We start from the raw sequence: 12207 nt of genomic DNA on the forward strand, positions 1-12207 counted from the left end.
CTCCCCACCAGCCCAGATGCCCTCAGACTCAGGGCCCCAGGTCTTCAGTACCCTGGAGGCCAGAGATCGGGCTCCTCTCCTCCCCCATCCCCGGAGCCCTCCTGTGGCCCTGAGGAGGTGCCTGGTCCATGGATGGGCATCGTCACCAGCCCTGGTGTGGTTCCCACGAGTGGGCATTGGCCTCGGCACCCGATCTGCTGCATGCCTCACACCAGCCCCCTTGCCCTCAGGCCTGTGTGTCTCTCCTTGGCCTGAGGACCAGCATTTGTTCCTTCTTGATTACCAACAGGTGAACAGATCCTCCAGCAGAGGCAGATTTGTGTTTGTAACCTCCTAACATCCCTCTCTCAAATCTGTCCCCTCCTTTCCTCTGTACCACCACCTTATTCCCAGCTGCCCTCCTCCCTACCGGGATCTCTGCAACGTCCTCCAGGCCTCCCGTTCTGATGCTCTAATTCATTCACTGGGGGCGGGGGCCGGGGAGGGGGGGGAGGAAACCTGATTGTCTCACTCACACCCTAAAATCCCTTCAAAATTTCCCCAGTGCTTTTGACCTAGAGACCCAACTCCTTCCTGACATGGTCTAGCATAGCCTCCCAGCTTCCAGTACCTTCTTCATTTCCCTTTTCTCCCATCAGACAGTAAAGCTCCCTGAGGTCAGGGGCCATGTCTGGTTTGCTCTTTAGGCTATTTCTAGTTTGTGATTTCATCCTGGGTTCAAGCACTAGTAAGAAGGGAACAAATGAATGAATGAATGAACGGACGAACAAACGAATTAGCACATGATTTAAGGAGGAAGTTGTCTCTCTGGAAGGTGAAGAGGCAAACGCCCTTTGCCCAAAGCAGGTCTTTAGTCTGATGCCTGAAGTTCCTCGAAGCTGGATTAGATCCCTCCCAAGTGTCTTCCAACTCTGCAGGGGGCAGGTAGCCCTTTTTCAAACAGAGCCCTTGGACTCGATGCTTCACCCAGGGCCTTTTTATTCTGCTGCTTCCCATGTCTGTGAGAAAGACCCTGGGTCCGGCCAGGACCACGTGGGAAGAGGGAGCATGACGCTGGGCTGCAGGGACACAGAAGAGCCTTTATTCTGGTGGACTCTTGATCCCTCACTCTGACTAAGCCCATGGGTGCACTGCAGGGGGAGGGGGATAACAAGAGAGGTCTTGAGGAATGCTGGGGAAGGGAGAGAAGCCGAGTGTCTGGGCTGTGTGACCCCAGGCTACAACACTACAATGGCTCTCAAAACATTCTCCTTTATCAGGAAGTTGGAATGTGAGTCACACTCCACGCTCCCCCGAGGGTTTCCTTGCTGAGCGGGACTACAAATTGTTCAACTAATTGGGCCTCATGCTGAACTCAGCCTTAGTCCTGAGCCGGCCTCTGTGGTCAGGAGAGCGAGCACAGAGGCAGGTGCCAAGGTGAGGGAGGGGTGCTCCCAGTGCTCCCAGTCATTCAGCAGGGGCCAGGAGATGATGAATAAAAGGACAAGTGGTCCAGCATTGTTCAGTTCACAAAGAATTGACCACCTACAATGGTTAAGTCCTTAAAATTATCCCACGAATCTAGCAGAGCAAGATGAGACTATTGCTCTTCTGCAAATAAAGACAACAAATCTCAAAGAGTGCCTGCAATGTTTGTGGTTGCAGATTCGGGGGCGAAAGGGGGAGATGCTGAGTCAGGCCGGCAGCCTCCCAGGTGGGTGTTAACCCACCATATGACATTGCCCTCTGGGGACTTAGGATCTCTGCAGTAGAGGTGATGGGTAGATTGTGGGAATTCTTCATGAGGTTTTAAAAAAGCCATCATTGATCTGTGTTGGTTTTATAAACCTCCCTGGAAACAATAGGGAGAGTTAGATAAGCTGTGGGTTAGCGGTGGTTGCACGGAGTTCACACCAAAGGCTGAAGAGTGGCCAGAGAGATTAAGACAGAAGACATGATCCCCGGACCTCTGAACCTGCTATCTGGGCCTCCGTGGGCATCTGGGGAACAGCTGCAAACCAACTTCCTTCAAGGTGTAGACCAGCCCAGCTAACAAATATAGGCATCTTCACCCTAAAAGGAGGAGCAAGGTGACAGATAGAAATATTATTTTTGTTATTTATTTCTCACCCATGGTTGTATACCACCATGCTGCCAGTCTGTCCTGCTGGAAGGAGAATTAAGAACAATGTAGCGGGAACATAAGGGAATAAAATATTCAGTCTTCAGGTTTTGAACCCCTAAACTAGGTCTTGAAACTCACAAATTAGACAATAGTGAGAAAAGTCTATACTTCTGATTTTCAGTAGCCAAGTTGTGCTAACAGCTGTCCTAGGAGAGTAACAGGCACACCGTCGGGCTCTGGGATGCAGAAGTGAGGATGGTAACGCTAGCTGACACTTGTGGTCTGCCAGGGACATGCGACGCCTGACTGATGTAACCCATGCATGCATGCTCTTTTGTTAAACCCTCAGATGCCCCGAGAAGAAGCAGGCTTCCTGATGAGCAAAAGAAAGGCTTGGAGCCAGGAGCCAAGCCTGAGGAGTGGACAGCCCAGGGAGGCTCATCTGAGCCCCTTGAGAGGAAAGGTTGTTCAGGTCCTTTGCAGGCTTGAGATGCCACGATTTTGTCTGTTGTCATGAGGACAAGAGAGAGCACATGTGTGTCTGAGGATGTAGATGCGAACAGTAGTCTCCTGGTGACTTAATGCTAGTAAAATCACAGAGGCTTACTTTATAAACTTACTCCCTCAGAGACAACATTGTCTCTATTAAAATGATAAAGAGTGTGTGAATAAACAGAAAGAACTAGTTTTGTCAGAAGGGATTCAGTATGTTTGCATTTCTAGCTTCTAGGGTTGGACATAATTGGAGCCTGCCTTTTCTGAGCTCACACATACATGTGTGCATACACACATGGGCACACACACATGTGCACATACGCACACACTACTCCAGGAGCTTGACTGAACTATTTCTGGTCCTGCCTTAGTCACAGTCTTTCTCACAGAGCAGTGCCCCCCCTCTGGGCTGACTGTCTTTTATGATTAATGAATGGTTTACATACCCACAATTTCTGCAGACCAGATTGAAGACCACTAAACAGTCTCCCAGCTGCCCGCAGGATGGGCTTTAGAGCCTGCGACGGGAAGGTGCACAGACACATCTGTGGAGAGACGGGATGCCAGACACACTGTCTAGAGCCAGGCTACTGAGGTGCTAGCCGTCCGACTCACTGGCTGTGTGACCTGAGGCAAGTGCCTTACCCTCTCTGAATCTCAGCTTCTTCATCTGTCGCTGGAGATAGGATAGCATCTGTTCCTAGATTTGGTGTGGAGATTAAATAGTTGGAACAGAACAGTGTTTGAAACAGCACCTTTGGCATAGTAAGGTAGGAACTCCAGACCCTCCTCCTACAGGCTCAGACCCCCAGGATCTGCAAACCCTCAGGAGGTTTGGAGCTTTGTTCCCACCAGCAACCACACAACATATTGAGTCTGGAGCCTTTACTGGTCTGGGCCTTTAAGTTTCTGTGTAGTTGGGCCCTTGGGTGCTGGTTCCTTTTTCATTTTTCTGAGTGAAAGTTCCCTGTTGGACCTGTGAAACTTGTCCTTGGACTCCAGCTCATGTGACTCAGCATGGACTCCACATCAGCCCAGTTCAGGGGTCTCTCTCATTCCCATTCTTGTTTGGGAGCTGTTGGTACAATACAGAGCCTTCCAGAATCACATTGCTACAGTCCCCCAGACTAAAAGTACAAACCCTGTTCAGAGGTTCCCATGGCCCCTTCAGATGGAGAAAAAATCCAGAGCAACCACTGAAATGGTTCAGACTAAGCAAGCTATGCCGTTTGAACAATACTGGACAGAGTTTTAAAAACGGTGCCCCATTCGGGTGTCTGTCTTTGGCTCAGGTGGGGATCCCAGGGTCCTGTGATCAAGCCCTGCATCAGGCTTCCTGCACAGCGGGAAGCCTGCCTCTCCCTCTCCCCCAGCTTGTGTTCCTTCTCTCCCTGTGTATCTCTCTGTCAAATAAATAAATAAATCTTTAAAACAAAACAAAACAACAGTGACCCCTGGAGTATGTCAAATTCTCATTGGGCCAAAAGTGGGGAAATGATCCGACCACCCTACGTGCGTCACTCATGTGGCCCTTTTGAATGTGTTGAGATTCACAGTGACTTGACAAAGATGTGGAAGCTGAATGGCCCAGCGGGTGCCCTAGGATCCTCACCCTGGTGAGTACACTTGTGGCTGTCGTTCCCACTGACCCCCCGAAGCCACTGCAACTTTTCTTAAAGATGAGCATCTTTCTGTTCTGCTTTCTAAATCTTTTAATGGCTTTCAACACATGATAACAAAAACATCACTAACAATAATAATGGTTATACTGCCAATGATTTGAAATTATTGATACCTTCACACCCAGGACAGTGCTAAGAATTTGACTTCTATGCGGTGGCTAATGTTTTATGATACGCAGTACTGTCGTTCTGCTTTACAGAAAAAGACACTGAGGCCTGGCCATATAGGCACATGGCCAGTAAGTGAGAGAGGCAAGACACACACCCAGTTCCTTCTCCAAAACTGATTTTTCTGCATTGTCTGCAGTCATCAGCTCTCCTTGTCCCTGCTGCACTGTTCTCTGCTTCTCGAGGGTATGCCCAGAGCCCCAGAATCACTGCCCCCCTGGGTTGAGGTTAGGTCAGTCTGTGAGCACGTACACTGGGATGTGGAGTTCAGCAGGAGAGTAATTGTGATTCTCTGTCCCACGGTCTCTGGCCGCTGGGTGTCACAGGGAGATGATATTTGTGGACAGGCAGCTCTCAGGTCTCCAGGCAGCCTCCTGGCCACACTTGCTTTGGTACCACAGGCCCTGGAGGCACTGGTGATGACTTCCCTTTGATTTCTGCTCTGGAAGTCCCAAGGGAGTCTTCCTGACCCCCCACTCCCCAGACTCTCCCACAGTGGAGAAAGCCGCCGGTTCCCCAGGTTAAATCTCTCTCTACTGAGGTGACCTGGCATGTTTCTGCTTCTCTGCAAATCCCTAGACAAACCCCTTCAGCTCCCAGGGTCCAAGACACTGCCAGCTGGAGAGACCATCCTCTCTCCTCCCCCCGTAACCCTCGGCAGGAGATGTCTTGCTCATACCCCATCCGTTTCTCCCTAATGCCCAGCGCTTTCCACCTACAGGCCAGCTGGGAGCTTGTTTCTCCAGGAAGTCTTTCTTGACTCAAGGACCCAGTTAGTTCTCCTGGCTTCATCTTCGTGGCTCCCTGTGCACTGAACATCCTGTTGATGGCAAGCTGTACAAATAAGCAATTGTGGCTGTTTTGCTCACCACATACCAGCCCAGGGCCTATACGTATATTAAGCATTCACGGATAAATAGATGAAAAATGTCGAAAAGGCTTTGAGATCATGATGCCTGATATAGGGAAAGAATATATGCAGCTCAAATCCCTAAAGTCGGCTCAAGAATGCATATTGGCACGAACTCTGAGCTGGGTAGGCTCTGTGGGGTAAAAAGGTGAGCCCGCTGGGAGCCCACATCCAGGAGGTGTGAACATACAGAGAGGTTTCGTGGTCTCCGTGCAGCTGCATTCTGTTAAGGTTTCTGGTAACTCCTGCCTCCTTTGGCCCTAGGATTGTATTTGTGCTGGGAGAAAAAGCATGCCAGGAAGGAGACCACTCCAGATGTCAAGACTCAGAGGATGGCTTATTTTAGTTCCAGGACTTTCACCAAGAGTAACCAATTGATATCAGTTTCCTGAACAGCACACTTAAAGACTGAGCTGACAGCATTTAAATATCTTTATATATTTCATCAAGGTCATGGAAAGCAACTTTTTTTTTTTTAAATAAGTGGAGGAACAGTCCCACAGTCCCACATGGGTGGGGAGTGGGGGGTAGGTGGGGTTCCACTGGACGGCCAAGCCCCGTTGAAGCTGTGACCAGCTTTTAGTTTGTGAAAACCTGCAAACATGCTTTAAAACCCTACACGATTTTGTATAAATGAGGGCAGCGGGAAATCAACTTTTCCACACCAGCTGCCGTCTGTGGTTGGCCCCCTTGCCCAGGGCTCCTAACTTGCCCTCCCTCCCACCCCGACACTCCCTGTTCCCAGGGAGGGTGTTTCGGAGGCTGCATCTCAGCCCACCATCCAAGAAGCAAAGCTGAAGGAGCAGAGCTTAGAGCTGAGAAATCACTAGGAGTGGACACGAAAGCAGCAACAGGACAGGAGCCAAGAACAAGGATCAAGTGAAAGAAGCCACAGCGGGGAATAAAAGCCGCCAGATTCACCAGAACAATCCTGGACCTCTGCCGCCCTCTAGCAGGCACTGGTGGTACTGTTTCCCTGCCGTGGGAGCGCCGGCACCCAGAGCAGGCTCCAATGCTGGGCTCTTTAACAGACACTGCCACTTTTGAGCAGGTGACCTTGGGAAGTTATTGAAAACAGCCCTGCAGAAGTTCTTATTTGTAAAGTGAGGGGTAATACTAGTCCCTACCTCCTGTGAGATGTTTATGAGGTTTAAATGGCCAAGATGGAGTAACAAAGGACCAGACTTACCCCCCCCTCTCGCAAGAACCCCTGGGGGTGGGGATGGGGATTGGGCAGGACTGACCAAATATCCCAAAGAGCAGTTTTCAGCACAGGGCACATCAGACACGAAGTACAGGGATCCCTAGGAGAGAGGAAACAAATGATCCCCATGATTGCCCAGCTCACTGACCAGAGAATTTCCAGGGTAGAGGGAGGGGACCCTGGCACAGCTTGCAGACTCCATGACTGGAGGAGACAAAGCCAGCGTCCAAAGATACCGAGACAATTCCTGAGGACCTGGAGCAAGTCAGAGCTGAGCAAAGAGAGAACTCCAGAGAAATCCGGTGCTTGCTTCCGCAGCACATGCACTAAACTTGGAGTGATACAGAGAAGATTAGCATGGCCCTGGGTCAGGATGACGCACAAGCTCGCGAAACTCCAGAGAACTCCAGAGAAAGGGTCCTCTTTAAGTATGTAGCAAAGTACCCATCAGCACGTGTGTATGGAGAAACTACCAAAGACTAGGAAAGAACCACCTGTCCACAGTGGAGGGAGGGGTACCCAGCATTCACACAGGATCAGAACAGGGTCTCTTCCCACAAGCCAGAATGAAAACTTTGCAAACCATGAGGCATTAGGTGGAATCTTGCTTCAGGAGTAGGAAATGATTACCCCTAGAGTAAACAAAGCTCCAACTCCCAACACCCCACCCCCCACAACCGCCCTAAGAAATTTAAAGGCATGACCTGAAAGGGTCAAACTGTTTCTAAGTAAACTTAATCATATCCCAGGAGGAAGCTTAAAAAAAAAAAAAAAAGCAAGAAAACAAAAATAGCCAGCACACAAGGATAAAAAGTAACAGTGCCCAACAATCAATAAAAAATGGCCACACATGCGAGGCTGCAGGGAAATTATCCATCATAATGGGAAAACCCAAGCAATGGATTGAGTGCCAAAATATGACTCATCAAAACTGGTAGGACAGGGATCAAGCAATACTTAGAAGGACGTTACAGCACTAACTTGGTTTGAAAGCAGGGAAAATCTCAAATCTATGATTATCAGCTTCCATCTTAAAAAAATAAAAGAGAATAAATAACACCCAGAGTAAGCAGGAGAAACAAAGAAAAAAGATTAGGGCATAAATCAAAAAATACAAAGTAGAAGAACAAGAGAAAAAAATCAGTGAAATTAAAAAGCTGGAGGGTTAAAAAACAAAACAAAAAAAGATCAGAGGTGCCTGGGTGGCTCAGTCATAAAGCGTCTACCTTCAGCTCAGGTCAGGATCCCAGGGCCCTGGGATGGAGCCCCACACCAGGCTCCCTGCTTAGCCAGAAGCCTGCCTTTTCCTTTCCCTCTCCCCCTGCTTGTATTCCTTCTCCTGTTATGTCAAATAAATAAAGACTTTAAAAAACATATAAATAAATAAACAAATAAATAATAAATAAGATCAATTAAATTGATAAGCCCTTGGTCAGACTGCTCACAAAATAGGAAAGAAGAACTCAAACTACTAATGTTAGGAGTGGTAGATTTGATATAATTATAGATTCTACAGCTATGGCCAACAGACACATGAAAAAGTGCTCCATATCACTTGGCATCAGGGAAATACAAATCAAAACCACAATGAGATACCACCTCACACCAGTCAGAATGGCTAAAATTAACAAGTCAGGAAATGACAGATGCTGGCGAGGAAGCGGAGAAAGGGGAACCCTCCTACACTGTTGGTGAGAAGGCAAGGTGGTGCAACCACTCTGGAAAACAGCATGGAGGTTCCTCAAAAAGTTGACCCAGCAATTACACTACTGGGTATTTACCCTAAAGATACAAATGTAGTAATCCGAAGGGGCACATGCACCCAAATGTTTATAACAGCAATGTCCACAATAGCCAAACTATGGAAAGAACCTAGATGTTCATCAATAGATGAATGGATAAAGAAGATGTGGTATATATATACATGCAGCCATCAAAAGAAATGAAATCTTCCCATTTGCGATGACGTGGATGGAACTAGAGGGTATTATGCTTAGCGAACTAAGTCAATCGGAGAAAGACAACTATCATATGATCTCCCTGATATGAGGAAGTTGAGAGGCAAAGTGGGGGATTTGGGGGGTAGGAAAAGAATAAATGAAACAAGATGGGATCGGGAGGGAGACAAACCATTAGAGACTCTTAATCTCACAAAACAAATTGAGAGTTGCTGGAGAGAGGGTGGTGGGGTTATGGACATTGGGGAGGGTATGTGTTATGGTGAGTACTGTGAAGTGTGTAAACCTGGCAATTCACAGACCTGTATCCCTGGGGCTAATAATATATCATATGTTAATAAAAAATAATAATTAAAAAGAAATTATAGATTCCACAGCTGTTAAAAAGAAAAAAGAGCGTATTGTAGAAAACTTGAGACCAGCATAGTCAACAAGTAAAATAAAATGTACAAATTCCATGAAAGCCATTATCAGTGTTCACTAAAAAGTAAACAAATGATCTGAAAAATCTTTATATCTATTTTTAAAGTAAATTTATACTTTAAAATATTCCCACAAAGAAAATTCCAGGCCCATATGGTTTCATTAGCTAACATTTAAGAAAGAAATAATTCCAATCTTATATAACTCTTCCAGAAAATTGTAAGAGGAAATACTTTTCAACCCATCCTGAGAGATTGGTTAGCATTGCCCTGACAGCAAAACCAGACAGACTTTATAAGAAAACTGTAGACCTATATCCCTAAGAAAACCGATACAAAAAATAAAAATAGCCAAACAAAATTTTAGCACATTAAATCCAATAATATAAAAAAATAATACATCATGACCAAGTAAGATATTCCAGGAAGGCAAGGTCAATTGGTGATTTGAAAATCCATCTGTATAATTCACCACCTTTATCAATTAAAAAAGAAAAAATATCATATAGGCATTTCAGTAGACACAGTAGAAATATTTTCATAAAATCCACCTTCATTCCACACAAAAACTGTCAGAAAACTAGAAATAGAAGGAACTTCCTCAACCTGATAAAGGACCTCTATAAAGAATCTTCTGTGAGTTCATCCAATTTCATAGCTTCCAAAATCACCCATACACAAGTCTCAGATTTATTCCTCTAGTTCAGACCTCCTCCCTGAAACTTAGACAACTCTCCACCACTTGAATATCGAATAGCAATCTCCAATAATAATATATTATTTCATTCACTTAGCTAAGATTTGAACTTTTCCTTCTACAGTAATAAGTAGTAAAATCAGAGTACTGTTTCCTTTACATGCATTGTTCTTATCTGAATTTTGAATTAAAAATTACATTAGACTTATAAAACAGGCCAGAAAACTTTCTCTTTTCCTATTGATGGAGTCCTTTATAAAAATCAGGAATTAACTATTCCTTGTAAGTTTTATAAAACTCACCTATAACCCATCTGGACTTGAGGTTTTAAAGGTAGAAGGTCTTTAAATGCCACTTTAATTTCCTTAATAATTATTGGTGTCTATAACTTTTCTCATTTTCTCCGGAACTAATTTGGGCCATTATTTTTCTAAAACTTCATTCATTGCATTTGGGTTTTTTAAATTATTAGCACAATTAAACATAATATATAGTGAGTGTTTCAAGGAATGAGAGGGTTTAGCCTTTTCAGGCTTTGCTAAGTTCACTTACCAACCTATGCTTATTTGCATAGGTCAGCCTTCTTCCCAGATGGAAACAACATCATTTTCTTTGATGATGTTCATTTGTATCTCTAGAATTGTCTACAGCAAATAATGTCTCCTACAACTATGCCCTCCCTTGAAAGTCTGTGTTGTTTTAGTACCAATTTCAAGAACCTATGGCATGCCTGGTTTCTTTCTACAATAACATATAGGTAAATCCTTCACACTCTTCCTCCTTGGCTTTGGTGTTTCATGCCACCAAAGGCTGCTACTGTGTCTTCCATCTTCTTAAGATTTATCTCTTCCCACTCAGTGCCTAGTGTATTGCCCAAATAACCACATTGATGTACTGATTACACTTGGAAGTGTTATCTCTGCTACATTACAGGATTAACCAGAGAACAGCTGCCTAGAACTCCCAGTTGACAGTGGTAAATTTCTAGTATAGCTCCACTTCTAGAAGTAACTAGCTGAATAATAATAGTTATCATTCCCTGAATGCCTACTATAAGCCTGACATAAAATGGTGTTCTGGATGTGCCAGAAGCTTTATTAGAGCCATTGAAGCAAAAAATGTTAGTAATTTTGTTTCACTGATTAGGAAAACATGGCTCTCCTATGACTTGCCTGAGGTCATCTAGTGAGTAACAGTGGGGACTCAAATTCAGATCCATCTGGCTTTAAACTGCGCACTGAAAGCTGGGATTTTTTTCAATAAAGAAGCTTCCTGGGGCACCTGGGTGGCTCAGTGGGTTAAGCCTCTGCCTTCGGCTTGGGTAATGATCTCAGGGTCCTGGGATCAAGCCCCACATTGGGCTCTCTGCTCAGCAGGTATCCTGCTTCCCACCCCCCACACCCACCCGCCTACCTCTCTGCCTACTTGTAATCTCTGTCTGTCAAATGAATAAATAAAATCTTAAAAAAAAAAAAAAGGAGAGTTTCCAAGGAATGACACAAACCAAATGGTTTCTGCCAAATCAAAATTTAAAGCTCCTAGTTAATATTCTAATTCATGGATAGTTATTAAGTTTCATGACTATCCTAACTCCTGCCTAATGGAAGTAGCTGTCTGCAGTCCTGTACTGAGAAAAACTGTGCAGCTGGTTTCAGGCTAAGAGAGAAAGATTGCAGAGAATAGATTCTAATGCTGTTTGTATTAGTCAAGATTCTCCGGAGAAACAGAGCGAATCGGATGGATAGATTAAGGAGAGGGGGAGAAAGGACTGGCTGGCAGACTGGACATTTCAACAGGAGTTGATGTTGGGGGTCTTGAGTTCCAGGGCTTTTTAGAAGTAGAATTTCTTCCTTCCCAGTGGAGCGATCTTTTCTCTTATACCCTTCAACTGATTGGATGAAGCCCACCCACATTATGAAGGGTAATCTCTTTACCCAAGGTCTACTGATTTAAATTTTAAAATTTCTTCACAACTTCTAAACAGATATTTGGCCAATCAAATGCCGAGCCAGGTTGACACATAAAATTAGCCATCACACAGTTATAGACCAGGAAGAATATTCTGTACAACCGTGGATCTCAAGCTTCAGCATATATGGGAATCCCTTGGAGGATGTGTAAAAACACAGGTCATGGAGTCCCATCCTCTGAGCTTCTGATTCAGTAGAGTGAGGCTGTCTTTATAGCAAGTCCCCTTGATGTTGATGATGCTGGCCCAGGGACCACACTGAGAAATCCTGTTGCATCATGTTTCTACTTTGCTCTAACTGATGACATTAAAGCATCATAAACCATCATTAAAGAAATGTATTTTTCTGATCTGTATTTTCTGTATAATAATGATTATTTGAAAATTTCCCAACATTTAAATTTTCAACAAGAAGTAATTTCTTAACCCCCAGAAAAATGTCCACCCAGCCCTGACCACCCCTTCATACAATTATATTAAAAAAAAGTTGGGTGACTACTCACATACATCTAATCAGTTAATTAATAAATAAATTAACTTAAATTTATTTAATTTATTCCAAAACAGTAGAGATACATGCCTGCTGGTCAGCCTCGAT

The 12207-nt window shown here is 44.9% G+C and overlaps 1 non-coding gene across 1 annotated transcript; it reads left to right on the forward strand.

Moving 5' to 3' along the window:
* The first annotated feature begins 6865 nt into the window (after positions 1 to 6865).
* LOC123388810 lies at positions 6866 to 6971 on the forward strand. Its single transcript, XR_006603313.1, has one exon. It is a non-coding gene; the product is annotated as a U6 spliceosomal RNA (small nuclear RNA).
* Positions 6972 to 12207: the final 5236 nt, after the last annotated feature.

This window comes from Mustela putorius, unplaced genomic scaffold (genome assembly GCF_011764305.1).
Source record: "Mustela putorius furo isolate JIRA1106 unplaced genomic scaffold, ASM1176430v1.1 tig00003909_pilon_pilon_pilon, whole genome shotgun sequence".
In the NCBI taxonomy this organism is placed as follows: Eukaryota; Metazoa; Chordata; class Mammalia; order Carnivora; family Mustelidae; genus Mustela; species Mustela putorius.